The sequence below is a fragment of the Protopterus annectens genome, chromosome 8.part1, assembly GCF_019279795.1.
Source record: "Protopterus annectens isolate FY-2018-M chromosome 8.part1, PAN1.0, whole genome shotgun sequence".
Lineage (NCBI taxonomy): Eukaryota > Metazoa > Chordata > Ceratodontiformes > Protopteridae > Protopterus > Protopterus annectens.
The window spans coordinates 46,543,527-46,561,021 of record NC_056742.1 but is presented as its reverse complement, the minus strand read 5'-3'; positions in this window follow the sequence as shown (position 1 = coordinate 46,561,021).

The window sequence follows — 17,495 nt, the reverse complement described above, 5'->3', positions numbered from 1 at the left end:
CTAACTTATATTTAAATATTCTCACTATTAATTTGTTATTTTCTTCCTTTATCAGCTTTAATATTTTGTACAGGTTTTAAGAAGCAAAATAAACACCAGAATTTAGTAACCACAATCCCCCTTCATCTTCATTCATATACAGCACACCTCTTTTTATATTGGGTTTAATCTCAAACTCCTTATAAAAGAAAACACCAATTCTACAATTTCCTTTTCATATTTTTCTTCAATCATCTAAACATTTGACATTTATGCTATTCTCCCATTAATAGAGAATTGACCAAATAAATATTTTTTCCAAATATTAATTTACATGTCCACCACAGAAGACATATTTCTTTCATTTTGTTTATTAAACCCACCCATTGCACCATAACTACATACTTTTCCCAACTTTTATGCCTAGCAAAGACACTTCATTGAAAAATATATGCCCACAATTTTCACCATGTCACCCAAACCCTTACTTTTATCTTTATTAAGGGTAATCCCCATTTCCTTTAAACATTCATTCTGGGAAACTAATAGTTCTCTCATCCATATTTTGATATTTTGTTCTAAGCAACTACAACTATATCATATTTGTATGTCAAAACTACTGGAACTACCTTTTGCTTCACACATCTGGCATCTTTCATTTTGTAAACTACTTCACTTGCTATCACATTCATTACCAATGCAAACAGCATTACACTCATGGGACATCCTTATCTTATACCATAATTCATGTATATTTCTTTACCTAGCAAGCCATTCGCTAACACTTTCACTCTATTATTTTGATATGCTCACATACACACTGTCCTAATTCTATTGCCTATTCCATACTTCTCTGTAACAACCTGCAAATGTCATGTCCTACTGTATCAATTGACTTACTGATATTACCTATTATAAGTTTGTACTCACTTTATCTCCTTCATTAGTCTTCAATATCATTATCATTTTTTCATTCTCTCCTACAATCTTATTCAAGTATTTTGTCACCTGTTCTTTCTTTTTCCTTGTGAAATATATTTGCTTATGTAACATGTATTAATCTTTTCCTGATTCATTTTATTTATCTTTTTTCTTTATTAGGAACATTGGTGGTTGGGTCTCAAAAGAAAACTGTTTCCTTTGGCAATCTTTCTTTTCCCCTTTTTATTTGTTCAGTATATTGATTTTTGATATGTTAGCTGTGATCACCTTAGTATCAATGTTTGTGCATTTTGATAGATGAGTATATACTCATAAATATACATATATGGTGTTACTACTGGAGTTTGCCTGCTGGTAGCTTGCCACATACGTATTCACTGCAATTTGCTTGAAAAGGCAAATACTCAAACTCCTACTAACTCAAGCTCCTGTAACTACTCAGCCCTTCCAACATCCATCCTATCCTACAAGAACCTATAGCCCTTCCAGAACCCTAACTCTAAACAAAAAAATCTCTTACTACTCACTAATCCTAAGACTCCATCCTCTCTCTCTCTCTCTCTCCCTCCCTAAACATGAAATTGACTTTGCACTCCCAAAATTTAAAAACTCTTTTCCCAACTGGTGCTCTAAGCCATACTCCCTCTACCTCCTAGTCCTGCTCCACAACTGCCACTCTTACCTCTCTTGAACTCAACTAATGTGTTCGCAAGCTGCAGAAGCTGTTTAACTGAACTCATACTCACGTTCAAGTGTGAGTCACAGCCTACTCAAGCTACAAGATACTTGAATTGCTGGCTTTGAGAAAGAAGTTTTCAAGCACTTGAGACATGAGCACTCATAGTGCTCCCTTTACACATAGTCTTAGAGAGAGAGAGAGAGAGAGAGAGAGAGATTTTTTTGCTGCAAGTGCTCAAGACATAAAACATTTGTTTTCCAGTACTATTTGAGAAGATTATACCCTAAAGATGCATATGAATTTAAAATACATTTTTTATAGCATCCACTGCAGATAAATGACAGTATGGCAGAAAACAAATATCAAAATAAAAAAAAAAATGATTCCATAATGAGCTTTTTGTACTTTTAAGTCCAAGATTCAAGCAGCATGGCAGGATAGTGAGAGACTGCATGATCTTCAGAATGTTCAAGTCTCTAATATTAATGCAAGAAACTTCTATGTTTCTTTAGTTAGAATTTATTTTTTATCGGTGACTGATCAACCAGCCACAGAGCTAAATTACAGAGAATGCTTCCAGTGAAGTGAAAGAGTTTACATGCTTATATCAACAGAAGATGTATGCCTTCAAAGTGCCTTTCAGGCACGAACAAACTATAGACCTTGTCACCCCTAAAGAAATCACAAAATAATATATGTTGCTCCTCTGTGACAACTTATGTTAGACGCTTTAAAAATGTGTCTAAATATAAGTGAGCATAATGGAGACAAATCCAAAGTAGAAAGCAGTTGAGGAGCTCCTTCCTTCATACTACAGCAGTGCTTCTCAAATGTAAAGGGCATCACCAATGAAAACATTTGGAAATGTTTCATTACAGGCCTAAGAATGAAATGTCGTACATCGAAAACTAACTGTGCAGCATTCATTTTGTGTGTTATCTGGTTATATGCATTTAATTAGTTGTCAGTAATGATGTGTGTTTGAAAAAGCATTAAAATGTTTTAAGTCAAATTTTGATTATTTCAAGGGTTTGCATATGTTGGGGAAAGAGAAAAATGTAAAAATCTATTAAAAAGTAATACTTTATAAAATGTGTAAACAAATCAAATCATTGCTTTTGTTTACTTTAAGTTTTTGATTTTTTAAAAAACATTTCATGTGTATTGACTCATTAAGACCAGGGGAATGATCTGCCTTTAATCTTATTTGCCACTCTGCTTCCTTTTGTAGCAACAGATTCTTAAAATCACCTTCCCTCAAATCTTTATAACACACTTCTAAAATTGAAAATAAAAATTTATGAAAAGACTCACATACCAACGAATGTTTAAAGAGGGCATTCTTGTCATCCTTACTTTTAATTGAATACAAATGCTCTCTGATACGTGTTCTTAATTCCTGGTTGTCATCCCCACATAAAATGCAGGGCATGATGAACACAGGGCTATATAAACTACACCAGCACTACGACAATTAACATAACCTGGAACTGCAAACACCATTTCTGAAGTACACACTGAAATATATGGACCAACAGCAATATATCTGCACATGTTGCAATCATTGCAACAGTGCATCCCCTTCTTAACTGTGTTAATTTTAATCTCTCAACATTATGTTGTCCCAAAATATGCTTTAAACTATTATCATTTCTTTGCACAAATACTGGTTTTTCACCTAAAATGTCAAACATTTCCGCATTACCTTTAATGACACGCCAATTTTTTATAATGATGTTTTTAATTTGATTACTGTCTGAATTCATACCAAGTGTACACATTATATTATTATTATGCACAAAATTATTTGTCTTATTGCCACCTGCAATCATTGTATCTCTACATAAATTTAATAATGGTGGAAAATCATTCTTACGTCTACTAAAAATGTCATTAGATATTTGCTGTAACTGTGTTGGAGGATAACCTCTACTAACAAATAAAGAATTGATGAAGTGAAACTCTTCAATGACATCAGAATCCTTTGATGTCATCCGACTGGCTCTAATGAACTGGCCTTTAGGAATATTGGAAATAATATGTGTCGGATGCCCACTTTTATAATGTAGATAACCATTATTAAAAGTATTTTTTCTATGGATGGTACTATGGATCCTCATCTCTTCTTGGTCCCACCTTAGATTGACATCCAAAAAATCAACTTTCTTGCCTTTGCCACCGATAACAAATTTTATATATGTAGATAAAGAATGAATATACCTAAGAAATGCATCATTATCAATGTCACTATGATCTAAAATAAAAAATAAATCATCAATAAAACGACACACAAATACTACTTTAAATCTGCTCATCAACAATGGCATAAATTGTTGTTCCCACATTGCCATAACAACATTTGCGTATGCAGGAGCAGCCGGAGAACCCATCGCTGCTCCTTTACATTGTCTATAAAAAGTATTATCAAACAGAAAAAAATTATTTTCTAAAATTAATTCCAAAATCTACAAATTAATAAAACAGTATTTGTGGAAAAACCTTTATGATATTTAGACAAAAACTCCTGTACTGCCTCAATACCTTGAACTTGCGGAATGCAAGTGTATAGTGACACCACATCCACTGTGAGCATTATATGTTTGTTAGGATTAAAACAAAATGTAGAAAGAAATGCATTTAATTTGGTCAAAAAGTGCCAAGAATCACGCAGATAGGACTTTTCGTCAAAAATAGTGGGCCCCAATAAAGCATCTATGACCAACGCCAAACCTTCTGTTATTGAGTGGGATGAAGACACTATAGGTCTAAAAGGTGGATTAAGTAAAGATTTATGAGATTTAGGAATCCCAAAAAACACTCCAATGCGCGGTTGGTCTATGACGCAAAATTCATAAAGTTCCTGACTTATGTCACCCTCCATTAAAGCCTCATACAAATATGAATATATCCTGCGTTGGTGTTTATGAATTTCTGAAAGAGAAATAGTGACGTATTCATCCCTATTATTCAAAAGTTTCAAAACACCTACGCTATAAGCTTCTTTAGTCATAATTACTATATTATTACCTTTATCACTCTTCATGAATCTGTATATACCACTCAACGCTTTGAGTTTTTGCAAAGCTTTGTTCTCTGCAATTGTCAGGTTGTAATAACATTTACGTTTGTTACTTAGCATAACATCAATATCTTGTATACACAATTCTTCAAAGGTATATAAAGTATGATGCAACCTAGGACAAAACTTAGAAGGCTTACAAAATACTTTGTTATTCATAGTAATGTCATGTAACAAAAAGTGTAAATTCAACTTTCGTACATATTTTTTAACATCAACCACAGTCTTTACATAATTGGCCTTAGAGTGAGGAACAAAATTCAAACCCAATTTCAAAACATTCATCTCATCTGAAGAAAAAACATAGTCAGTCAAATTAATAACACTTAGGTGACTAGAAATTAAATCACTTTAATTGGTAATTTTTACAATTATAGAGTGCTAATTATATGTGTATTTAAGCTGTGAGTTTGATGTGTTACTTTATTCTGAAGAAGTCCACGGACGAAAGCGGCAATAAAGAGAGTGTTACGCTATTTCCTGGTTTTTCCTGTCACTTTTTTCAAGAGTAGCTGCATTTTGCCATTTTTTGTTTTTTATTCGTTACAGTTTTGGTATTTTGGTTTATTGGTTTGATTTGTACCATGGCAGAAGCAGCTGAGGATCCTTTATTGAACATTAGTATATATCCGACACCATCTACGGAGCAAGTGAATCTAGGTACTTTACTGATCAGCGCATTAACAGAAATCAAAGGGTCATTGCAGATTTTGGTTGCGAATGCAAACATAAAAAGCCCTGCTGTAAAGTCATCCAGTCCGGATGGCTCTTTTCAAGAACTAGATACAGTTATTTGTTTAGACAACGTACCGGTTACGGAAAGGAAGGGCACCACTACCAGTATTAGGAACGGTGAGATGAATCAACAACGCATCATTGGTCGAGCGACGGTGAGTCATTTTTTCGACCGTGCAGATAATCCGTTCGGTTCGCTGGGTAGACAAGGAGATGTACCATCCAAAAACACGCCATGGCATATTGATTTTGCGGATAAACGTGAGCAGCTTTTCAAATTATTGCAAAGGTATAATTCTATACACTTTGAGAATTGTTATTTTGCACGTTGCATTGAGTTGCAAATAATTCCTAAGGGGTTACGTTTTTTCAAATGCCCGAATGGTGTACAAATAGGCGACCCTTTTTTTAAGACTTTGACTGAGTTCTTTAATGAAGCTGGACTGAATTTCCTTAAGTTATTAGTCGATAACAATGCAAGGAAATTGGAAGTATTAAAGCAAGAAATTATCAATTTAGAGTTGTTTTTTAAAAAGCATTTTGATGATGATAGTTTCAGTGACTTGTTCAACAAATTGTTACATGACTTGGACCAATCTGCTAACGAGAATATAAATAGGAAGCACAATAAGTTGTTACGTGATATACAGGCATATGAAACAAATACTGTTTTTACGAACTTTGTTTCTGGTAACAAATTCAATAGAACATATAAGGTGGTTAACCAGCCTTCTGTTGTTAAGAATGTACAAGCTACTAATGGAGTAGAAACTGTTACCAACAGTAAGTGTTTTCGTTCGTATGATAAACATTTTCCACCGTTAGTATCCACCACAGGCACAGGCCTCTCTAACAGCAGGAGGTCAGTCCACACCAACAGTGAAGCTGTACATACAGATAACAACATATCTGTTGATAAGGAAAGTGGTTCTAGTTCTGAATTTGTTAACAATGTCAGTGGCAATGATTCTGATACTAACATTAGTAATAAACCGATTGTGGGGAGTAATCAAGATGTTGCATCAAATCAAGTTGCGGCACCTAACATTGTTCAGAACAAGAAACATTTAAACTCGGCAAAAACTGTGCTAACAAGGAGTCGGACTTTTCTGAACTCTCTTTCATCGGGGGACGAAACGTAGATTTAATTTCTAGTCACCTAAGTGTTATTAATTTGACTGACTATGTTTTTTCTTCAGATGAGACGAATGTTTTGAAATTGGGTTTGAATTTTGTTCCTCACTCTAAGGCCAATTATGTAAAGACTGTGGTTGATGTTAAAAAATATGTACGAAAGTTGAATTTACACTTTTTGTTACATGACATTACTATGAATAACAAAGTATTTTGTAAGCCTTCTAAGTTTTGTCCTAGGTTGCATCATACTTTATAAACCTTTGAAGAATTGTGTATACAAGATATTGATGTTATGCTAAGTAACAAACGTAAATGTTATTACAACCTGACAATTGCAGAGAACAAAGCTTTGCAAAAACTCAAAGCGTTGAGTGGTATATACAGATTCATGAAGAGTGATAAAGGTAATAATATAGTAATTATGACTGAAGAAGCTTATAGCGTAGGTGTTTTGAAACTTTTGAATAATAGGGATGAATACGTCACTATTTCACTTTCAGAAATTCATAAACGCCAACGCAGGATATATTCATATTTGTATGAGGCTTTAATGGAGGGTGACATAAGTCAGGAACTTTATGAATTTTGCGTCATAGACCAACCGCGCATTGGAGTGTTTTTTGGGATTCCTAAATCTCATAAATCTTTACTTAATCCACCTTTTAGACCTATAGTGTCTTCATCCCACTCAATAACAGAAGGTTTGGCGTTGGTCATAGATGCTTTATTGGGGCCCACTATTTTTGACGAAAAGTCCTATCTGCGTGATTCTTGGCACTTTTTGACCAAATTAAATGCATTTCTTTCTACATTTTGTTTTAATCCTAACAAACATATAATGCTCACAGTGGATGTGGTGTCACTATACACTTGCATTCCGCAAGTTCAAGGTATTGAGGCAGTACAGGAGTTTTTGTCTAAATATCATAAAGGTTTTTCCACAAATACTGTTTTATTAATTTGTAGATTTTTGGAATTAATTTTAGAAAATAATTTTTTTCTGTTTGATAATACTTTTTATAGACAATGTAAAGGAGCAGCGATGGGTTCTCCGGCTGCTCCTGCATACGCAAATGTTGTTATGGCAATGTGGGAACAACAATTTATGCCATTGTTGATGAGCAGATTTAAAGTAGTATTTGTGTGTCGTTTTATTGATGATTTATTTTTTATTTTAGATCATAGTGACATTGATAATGATGCATTTCTTAGGTATATTAATTCTTTATCTACATATATAAAATTTGTTATCGGTGGCAAAGGCAAGAAAGTTGATTTTTTGGATGTCAATCTAAGGTGGGACCAAGAAGAGATGAGGATCCATAGTACCATCCATAGAAAAAATACTTTTAATAATGGTTATCTACATTATAAAAGTGGGCATCCGACACATATTATTTCCAATATTCCTAAAGGCCAGTTCATTAGAGCCAGTCGGATGACATCAAAGGAATCTGATGTCATTGAAGAGTTTCACTTCATCAATTCTTTATTTGTTAGTAGAGGTTATCCTCCAACACAGTTACAGCAAATATCTAATGACATTTTTAGTAGACGTAAGAATGATTTTCCACCATTATTAAATTTATGTAGAGATACAATGATTGCAGGTGGCAATAAGACAAATAATTTTGTGCATAATAATAATATAATGTGTACACTTGGTATGAATTCAGACAGTAATCAAATTAAAAACATCATTATAAAAAATTGGCGTGTCATTAAAGGTAATGCGGAAATGTTTGACATTTTAGGTGAAAAACCAGTATTTGTGCAAAGAAATGATAATAGTTTAAAGCATATTTTGGGACAACATAATGTTGAGAGATTAAAAATTAACACAGTTAAGAAGGGAATGCACTGTTGCAATGATTGCAACATGTGCAGATATATTGCTGTTGGTCCATATATTTCAGTGTGTACTTCAGAAATGGTGTTTGCAGTTCCAGGTTATGTTAATTGTCGTAGTGCTGGTGTAGTTTATATAGCCCTGTGTTCATCATGCCCTGCATTTTATGTGGGCATGACAACCAGGGAATTAAGAACACGTATCAGAGAGCATTTGTATTCAATTAAAAGTAAGGATGACAAGAATGCCCTCTTTAAACATTCGTTGGTATGTGAGTCTTTTCATAAATTTTTATTTTCAATTTTAGAAGTGTGTTATAAAGATTTGAGGGAAGGTGATTTTAAGAATCTGTTGCTACAAAAGGAAGCAGAGTGGCAAATAAGATTAAAGGCAGATCATTCCCCTGGTCTTAATGAGTCAATAAACATGAAATGTTTTTTAAAAAATCAAAAACTTAAAGTAAACAAAAGCAATGATTTGATTTGTTTACACATTTTATAAAGTATTACTTTTTAATAGATTTTTATGTTTTTATAATTGTGTTGATCACTTTAATTGGTAATTTTTACAATTATAGAGTGCTAATTATATGTGTATTTAAGCTGTGAGTTTGATGTGTTACTTTATTCTGAAGAAGTCCACGGACGAAAGCGGCAATAAAGAGAGTGTTACGCTATTTCCTGGTTTTTCCTGTCACTTTTTTCAAGAGTAGCTGCATTTTGCCATTTTTTGTTTTTTATTCGTTACAGTTTTGGTATTTTGGTTTATTTGAAAGAGAAAAATGGCCTGCTTCTTTAAAGGGACACATATGTTTCTATAAGAGTCGTCCTAGAATCTTTTTCTGTTATCTTAAGGAGGCTCAAGGATCATTTTTTTTTTCTTTGAAGGGGACTCATGCTCATAGACTATGACACGCTATGCTATGCTCTACAGGATGTTATAGAAACACTTGAAAAAGTGTATATAATATTCCCTGAGCCATATACTAAAACAGTTGACATATTAGATGAGTTTGAGAATAAAGCCTGAAGAAGTTTAGTAAAAATGTCATAATAATTAGGTCGATATGTTCTGGTATAGCACATCACATACTTGGAAAATCCTGAGAATACACTGAAGTAATGGTAGGATAAAAGGTGATGTATTACACATACATGCATGTGCACACATACACCCCCCCCCCCCACACACACACAGACAGACTCAGATTATTATTATACCGGCTTGGATCTCTTCAGCTGGTCAGCTAAAAGTTCAACTTTTAAATCGTAAGAAGGTTTAGTAAAAACCGCACTTGAAACATACCTCTTGACTGTCCAGATTTTTGCTTCATGTTTTTGGTCTATTCCTCACAAAATATGTGGTTTTCTTTCAAATCACTGATGACTGAAGTCACTAAATAATGACACACATCTGAGTTTCAGACTTTATATCCTTCAGATAATGCATGCTAACACAAACCTTCTTATTCTAGAAAATGTCTAAGTTTGTAAGAGAAACATTTAAAATATTTCCCTATTGGGAGCCTTTTCCCCTCATTATTTTAGGCTTTGTTCAGATTTCTTGCACTAAGAGGTTAAGTGGCATGACTTGAAAAAAACTGAGGCTAAATAATATGACTGAAAGCATATGTATCATCTTAACAACAACAAAAAACTAGAATTGTCAGTCTGAATTTCTTAAATCCTGAAACTGTTAAATATGAATTGATAGGAAGAAAACGTATTGTAACCCACTGCTGGCTGGTATTTCAAGAAATGGAAAATATATTTTTCTACAAAAGTCTCTTGATTAACATTTTTCTTCAAAGCAACATTAACTTATTAAAAAAACATGTACACACACACACACACACACACACACACACACACACACACACACACACACACACACACACACACACACACACACACACACACACACACACACACACACACACAGACACAAAGCAAATTATATAACATTGCAAATTGTATGTCTTGTTCATTTTTATAACTCTCATTTAATTACTGTGGTTCATAATGTAGGTGCTCCCTTTGTTTTCATGTTGTTTGTCATCTAAAATTATATTGTCTTTTCTTATAATTTATCAAGAAGGACTTGATGAAGCTGTTTTTTTCCTTTTATATAATGAGTGTTCCATGGCCTGGACCCACTAAAAATGGAAATGTAATATTTGCTGAATTAAAAAGGAAAGAAAAAAAATACATTTTTGCCACAGTGCCATCGAATGGTTTATCAGTGTGGCATTGAACAAAAAGCATATGAATCATTCCACCTTTTCTTCACTTGCCATGTAAAGCAATGAACTCATCTTTTCCTACATTTGTCAATACAAGGCAATGTTTCTGCCTGTAACTTAGTCTGCCCCAAGGCCACCCTGATAGTACTTATATCAAGGGCAGATCCAATTCCCACCATGGTAACCATTGTACAATCAATTGCATGTCAGGTGTGTCTCTGTAAATGCTGGTGGTGTGTTCATATTCCTCTACAATTCCATCTCATCTGGACATTATGTTGGGATAATGGCATTGAAATCCTCTACACCCTAGAGTCTATAAATAAGATTGCTTACCATGTTCTAGCCAACCACAGTACCTCTTCTGTGACATTTTCAACATATGAGACATCTGATCATGCCTGACTCACTCAGCACTTAACACAGAACATAATACTATAATTCTTGGGAATTTTAATTATACATTTTTTTTGTCTACATACAAATCTGCACACCACTTCTTTGGACTTTGCAAATGCAAAATCATTTGACCAAATTGAGTACACCCTCACTGTGGTCTCAAATGTTCTGCATTTCATTGCAATGACAATAGCTCCATTTTGCTTAAAACCTTTAATTGTAGCATTTCTAGTCAAACCCGGTGGCCAGTTTTGTGATCTTTCCCATCAGAACTCCATGTAAAATGCTTCCAGAGATTTCCATCTTCATGCATTTTTTACAGGTGAATCAACTTTAATTAGATGATATAAATTGATTCTGTTGTAGCATCCAGTTGCCAAAGATGCCAAATTTCTAGAGAGTCATTATGACACCTAAGTGCCTACATAAAGACATCAGTCCCACTTTGACACAAACGCAGTATCAAGAGTAAGAATAAACTGCCTTGGAATATCCGTAACATAAACAAGCTTCATTACACAAAGAAATACTCACCCTTAGGAGAAAACAGAAAACTAATTACTCCAAAATGAATTTTAAGAAATTAAAAAAGACCTTAGAAACAGCATTAAAACTACCAAAGCTAAGTATGAAGTATGAACTGAAAATTGCTGTGGGCAGTTGGGATAATCAAAAATAGTTTTTGTTTATGTCAAAAAGTTGGGAAACAATGCAGAACATCAGATGAAGATGATACAAAACAGTACCACCTGTTCAACCCTAATGAAATAGGGAACAGTATTAACAGATTAATATAGTTCAGACTTCTCCCTCTATCTCCCTGCCAGCCTCCCATTGTAAGGCACAAGGTCTGTACCCCTAAATAATATCCATTAAGGAAAAGGTGAAGGCTCTTTCAACAACAAAAACACTAGCTCTGAGAGATCTGATAATGTACCAGGGTGCTTCTTTGTCAGGGCAAAGTACCATATTTTTAAACAATGCCTAAATCTTTTCAAAATTAGCAGGTCAACTAAATTTCTGCAAGAGGAATGAGTCCAGCATTGATTGCCCCCTCCCCATACAGGGATGGTACTAGTACTGATACTTGTAACCTTATAACCACAAACCTTACCAGCTATGACCCAGGCCAGTATGGATTTACACAGCGTGATCATGTCAGCACTGCTCGGAGAATGTCTTCAAAAATATCACAGTGGCTTTGGATGAGAAGAAAGCATCACACGCAGCAAGCTGGAGTAGACCAAAGTTTTTTGATATAATCTGACAATCAGACATTATAGACAAGCTAATCAAACTAAGTTTCAACCCTTATACAACTCACTGCGTAGCATACTAGCTCACCTCCCAAACTCAACAATTCAGGACTGAGATCAAACTCTCTTCTAAAAGGATTGTTACCAGTGGGGTTCACAGGGCACAGTTCTGGGGTCACTCTTATTTGGCATGATCTTCCTATAGCTGATATCATGAGATTTTGGTTAACCAAGGCTACAGATAGTTGCAAATTTGAAGCTATCATAAAAAATCTCATGAAGTATCCCAGATCTTGCAAGAGGGACTAACATGTGCAAAACAACTGATGGCAGGATTGTGACCTGAAGGTCAATGCAGATAAGAGTAGTATCATGCTTGATGGGAAAAATGACTACCCATCATACCTCTTGATTTCTTAGCAAAATCAACATGGTCAAAGCTGGCAGTAATAGAGGTCAAAGGCCCAAATAAGGAATAGATTTTAATTGTTGCTTTTATAAACTGAGAAAGTTGCTGTAGCTATAGGATTTTGCATTACCATGCATTTTCTAAATGATATGAAGCATGAGACTCAAATGTATGTTGTTTAGTGACTTCATCCTTCAGTGATTTGCCAAAAAAAATACATATTTGATGAGGGACTGACCTAAAATATGAGGCAAAAATTGTGTCATTTTATGCAAATGTGGATAGTTGTGAGGTATGCTGCCCATGGACATATCACATAAAAGGCAAACCTCTTAAAATGGATACCATTACCATACAACTGAGCATTTATGAGACAGACTGTGAACACTCTTTTGACTACCATATATCAATGTTCATTAGAAAAGCTATGTACATAGCACAAATGATCTCCAAATGCATATCTTCCAGGTCCAAGAATGCATCATGTTGCTCTACTCTCTTATTACACACAAACAAATGAAAATAATGCCCCCATAGCATGTACCCATCTAACACACAGATTTAAAACACCACCATATTTACTCACAAAAACACCATGACCAATACATCATTCTTTAAATCTCTAGCTACAGTCTCCATTATATACAGTCTCCACAGGGTGAACTCTGTCTAGCAAACAGGCCTAAAACAGATTTATGTTGAGTGATTTCCTAAATGTTTGCAAACTCTATAACACCAGGAACACCCATGCAAAGAATCTAATACTCCAGAGCATCATAAATAAAATCTGCAGCATTTGTGGGATAGATGCTTCTCCCAAAGAATGACTTTCATTTGCAATAAACTTTCCATTCATATCAAAGTAGCTTCCCTGACCCACTTAAATGCAACCTTAATGAACTGATGGGTTACTGCAAATATGCCTAAATTCAGTACCCTCCATACCCCCAGTATAAGATGGGAAAAGGTGTGATTTGCTGTGACTAGGTCACATGCCCTTACTGATGAAATGCTCAGTATGTACCTATGAATATATTTTGGTATTCTGCCATTTTGCACTGTTTTATAACCATGAGATTGGTTTATGCAAGTGAGGGAGAAGTAGGACACTTCCCTCTGCAAACATGCTTCTTTTGGTGTCTGTGGCTGGCTCTTAGGTAACTTACGTTTTTGAACAGATGTGCTTGAACAATTTTTTTTTTTGAGTGATTATGCCTTGAACATTCATAGAGGTAGAACTAATGAACATTTTCCCCAGTAAATTTTCCATGCTGTTCTGTTTGATTTTGAGCACAATGTTGCATAAAGTATAATATGTTTAGAAATCACAACTTCCATCAGCATGCAGTATATAATATTTTATAGATATTTATAGCCTCATAAATTGATTTCAATACATCTGTGATTAATGCTCAGAAGTGCGATTCAGCAGTGAGTTCAAAATGTACATATAAAATTTCAAATCCAATAAAACACATCACAAAATACTTTTTTTTTTTTTTTCTGGAGGGGTGGGGTCTTAGCTTCCCTGCATCTGCTTTCATGAGTGACAGTGCTGTCTACATCCTTGCTATAGAAAGTCTGAGATTGACGTACCACAGAATAAGGGAAATCATCCAAGACACCACCGTTTTGATCTGGTCATATAAACTACATCTTTTTTTTCTTTTATGAGTGTACTTAACAGTGTTGGTGACAAATGTATCCAATGTCTGAACTATACTTAATATGTGTTAATAGTGGAAAGAATAAAGTATGCTAGATAAAAAAAAATAGTATGCAATACATGGACAGCAGAGATATAAAACGAGCTAAACGCGCGTTAGCGCGATTTAGAGCGATTTAGCGCGGAGCTGCCACTGTTGCACACTAGGGCAGTGCCGGTTAAGCAGGTTTAAACTATTCGGGCTACCTAAAGTCCACTCTTCAAATTTTCCCTTAAAACTACCTTCCTCGAACTATACTACTGATCAAATCAGAGTATCCTATAACTAAAAAGATCAACTCTACTTGACTCCAAGTAGACTATTCTCTATCTATTAAACCTAGCACTTGCTCCTACAGTACTTATTACCTTGATACGGCACTCTTGTCATAGATAGTACCCCAAAAGGCAACCCCCATTTCTCGGTCACCCACGTCCCCGGAATCTTTTTTAAAGTTTTTGTCTACCCTTCTAGCATGTCGAGGATCAGTTGCTAGTGTCCTCTCCTGCTCAGCTGGTGAACCTGGGAATATTGAGGCAATGTTTCAATTGCCTCATGTACACAGACAACCCTTTCCTCCTCCCACAAAACACAAATACATGCGAGAGATGCAACTATACGGCCAAACTGGAGGCTGAGCTCTCTCAACATAGGACTGGCAAGACCAGTCAGGAGGAGAAGGTTACCACACACACTATAGACCCAGTCTCACATAGTACCATTACAACCTCAAATCATACACATAAACACACAAAGACATACTCGGAGGCTCTGATCAAAAATCTACCAAAACAGCAGAGGCCACCAAAGCAGACACCCAAACGACCACCACCTCAGAACACAACACCCGCAACACATAGACCTCACAGTCAGAGTGTCAAACAGTCACAGCCCTTAAGGCCAAACACAATGCCAGACACACTAGTCATTGGTGACTCCATAGTCAGACACACTGATGTCCCGCTCACCAGACTGAGTAAGGAGAAGGTCACAGTAAGCTGCCTGTCGGGCGCTAGAATCCGCCACATAACGCAAGCACTCAGGTCTCTCAACAGCAGGTACAAATATGACTCAGTCATTGTCCACGCTGGTGTAAACGACCTGAGACGCACCTCCTTGGACTACATGAAAAGAGACATTGAGGAGCTCTCTGATTATGTAGCCCAGGCAGGTATGACCCTGACCTTGAGCAGTATCCTACCTTCACCAAGAATGATGCCACAATACAGAGATAAGATGATCAGCTTTAACAATTGGCTTAAACACTGGTGTCATTCAAAGGGGATCCAGTATCTGTCTGCCTGGGATGACATGCTGGACAAGCCACGCTGCTTCAAGGGACGGCTTGCACCTGTCACCCCTGGGATTCGGATATTGGCAAAGGCTCTTGCCACCCCATAGTGCCTTTTTAGGCAAGGCTCAAATTCTAAACCTACCACCCTAGAACACAAAAAGGAAAAAAAACTAAGGGTAATGCTGCTCAATGCCAGAAGTCTAAATCTCAAAATGCACGCACTCGAGGCCCTTCTCAGTATGGAGAACATCGATGTCTGTGCTGTGACAGAAACCTGGTTCAAGGCTCCTGAGAGCACCCCAGCGCTATCAGGTTTTACCTCATATCATGCGTTCCGGCCCCAAAATCCGGACTATACCAAGAAAGGAGGGGGTATCCATATTCATCAAGGACACCCACACCTCAAGACTGGTGGCAACGCACGATGCATCGGAGACCATCCAGGTGCAATTAACCATAGGCAAGACTGCTCTGCAAATTGTAGCATGTTACAGGCCACCCTCACAAACTCAGGAAACTCACATGGCCTTCCTGAAAACACTAGAGGGATAAATGTATCACCAAACACCATCATACTAGGTGACTTCAATTACCCTAATATAGACTGGGAACACTACTCAAGCCCAAACACCCTAGCCCAAAAGTTCCTGGAATTCATAAACTCAAATGCCATGGAACAACTAGTCACCATCCCCACAAGAGGAGATAACATACTTGATCTCATCATCACGAACATGGGAGCACAATGTTCAACACCGGAAGTATACCCCTCACTGGTGAGATCAGATCACAAACTAATCTCGCTGGAGGTCCTCATCCCACCCCACCTGAAATAAAAAGACCACAGTAAAGAACTTCTCAAAAGCCGACTTCACACTTCTAAAGACTAGTGTGGTCTCCTTTCAGGCCCCGAGCGGAAAACAATACTCAAGCCGCTGAATCACTTACAAACGCCTTCTACCAGCACCTGCAGGACTGCATGGATAAGGCAATCCCAAGCAAAACAAAGACTCTTTGTACCAAAGGCAAGCGTCCAGTCTGGTGGACCCCAGCCATAAACAAACTCTACAACAAAAGGAGGAAGCTACTACAAGATAGAGCAAAATCCTTAAAAGGTAAGACACCCTTGATCACTATAAGTAAAAACTAAGAGCTCTCATAAAATCATCCAAAGCAAATTTCGAGAGAAAAATAGCTAAAGACTCAAAAGACAATCATAAGGCCTTCTTTAGCTATGTTAGAAACCTAGGAGGAAACTCCCAGATATGCTCAGAACTAGTTCAAAATGATGTGAAGATTACTGATCCTACAGACATTGCCAACATACTGGCTGACAGGTTCAGTGCAAACTTCTCCCCTCCCCAAAAGGAGAGATATCTATACCAAATGAGTGCAGCCCCCAAACATCTCCAGCGCCCAAGTGAGAACTGCTCTCTCCAAAGCAAAACACAGCATCCATGGGACCCGATGGTGTCCCCGGCTGTGTGCTCCACGAACTCAATGAGGAATTAAACCCACAGCTAGGACAGCTGTTTAATCAAAGTCTTACCTCTGGATACACTCCAGGAGTGGCGCACTGCAACTGTGGTCCCACTTCACAAAGGCGGTGCCTCCACAGACCCTGGAAATTACCGGCCCATTAGCTTGACAAGCCTTATCTGCAAAGCCATGGAGAGGATCATAATGGACCTCATAAATAAAGACATAGGGAATTTGCAGACTTTGGATCCAACCCAGTTTGGCTTTGTCAAAGGCAGATCATGCCTTTTAAACTTGGTTGACTTTTTCG